We start from the raw sequence: 1,720 nt of genomic DNA, 5'->3' as shown, positions 1-1,720 counted from the left end.
GCTCACCTTATTCTCCTCTCAGGTCACAGACGCAGACGTCGCCGGAATGCAGTGTAAAGTGAGCCCCCTGAAACACCATGCCGGCCGCAGGACAGGTAATAGTATGTATTCACGATAAGGCAGAAGCGTGGACAGTCGTGTGCTCACCTTATTCTCTTCTCAGGTCACAGACGCAGACGTCGCTGGCATGCAGTGTAAAGTGAGCCCCCTGAAACACCATGCCGGCCTCAGGGCAGGTAATAGTATGTACTCACGATAAGGCAGAGGCGCGGACAGTCGTGTGCTCACCTTATTCTCCTCTCAGGTCACAGACGCAGACGTCGCCGGCATGCAGAGTAAAGTCAGAGGACGAAAGGAGTGAAGACGATGTCCCCCCGCATCCACGCCACTACTCAAGCCCCTCAACGCTTTCAGATGGACGAAAACAATAGTGAATCCAACATAATGCGGCCGGAGACATCAGTCATTAAATCTAAGGAGCAAAACTCTGGGGTCCTGTGATCATTTTATCAGACGAGATGTGTTTCTCTATTTCTGTAAAAAAAAAAAAAAATCACAAAAACACCACAATAAAATAAACATAAAAAATATAAAAAGAATTAATAAAATAAGGTAAAAATATTATCGAGGGTAAAAAGAATATATAACCACAATAAAATAACAAAAAGACATTGAAATTGTGGAGAATATTTCTGTATCATAGAGATGATTGTAAGATTTCTCACCTCCTACAAAAAACACTGAATAATATATAAATGACAACTCATAATTAACAGGAATTATCATATGGTATCACACAGCATAGGATTAGATACAGCTCAGCAGATGGTATCACACAGCATAGGATTAGATACAGCTCAGCAGATGGTATCACACAGCATAGGATTAGATACAGCTCAGCAGATGGTATCACACAGCATAGGATTAGATACACGGCTCAGCAGACAGTATCACAGCATAGGATTAGATACACGGCTCAGCAGATGGTATCACACAGCATAGGATTAGATACACGGCTCAGCAGATGGTATCACACATCATAGGATTAGATACAGCTCAGCAGATGGTATCACACAGCATAGGATTAGATACAGCTCAGCAGATGGTATCACACAGCATAGGATTAGATACACAGCTCAGCAGACAGTATCACAGCATAGGATTAGATACACGGCTCAGCAGACAGTATCACAGCATAGGATTAGATACACGGCTCAGCAGATGGTATCACACAGCATAGGATTAGATACACGGCTCAGCAGACAGTATCACAGCATAGGATTAGATACACGGCTCAGCAGATAGTATCACACAGCATAGGATTAGATACACAGCTCAACAGACAGTATCACACAGGAGAGGATTAGATACACTGCTCAGCAGACAGCATCACAACATATGATTAGATACACGGCTCAGCAGATAGTATCACAGCATAGGATTAGATACACAGCTCAGCAGACAGTATCACAGCATATGATTAGATACACGGCTCAGCAGATAGTATCACAGCATAGGATTAGATACACAGCTCAGCAGACAGTATCACACAGGATAGGATTAGATACATGGCTCAGCAGACAGTATCACACAGGATAGGATTAGATACACGGCTCAGCAGACAGTATCACACAGGAGAGGGTTAGATACACGGCTCAGCAGACAGTATCACACAGGATAGGATTAGATACACGGCTCAGCATACAGTATCACACAGGAT

This window comes from Phyllobates terribilis, unplaced genomic scaffold (assembly GCF_046119375.1).
Source record: "Phyllobates terribilis strain yellow unplaced genomic scaffold, ASM4611937v1 Scaffold_2__4_contigs__length_985480577, whole genome shotgun sequence".
Taxonomy (NCBI): domain Eukaryota; kingdom Metazoa; phylum Chordata; class Amphibia; order Anura; family Dendrobatidae; genus Phyllobates; species Phyllobates terribilis.
Note: the sequence above shows the minus strand (reverse complement) of the source record.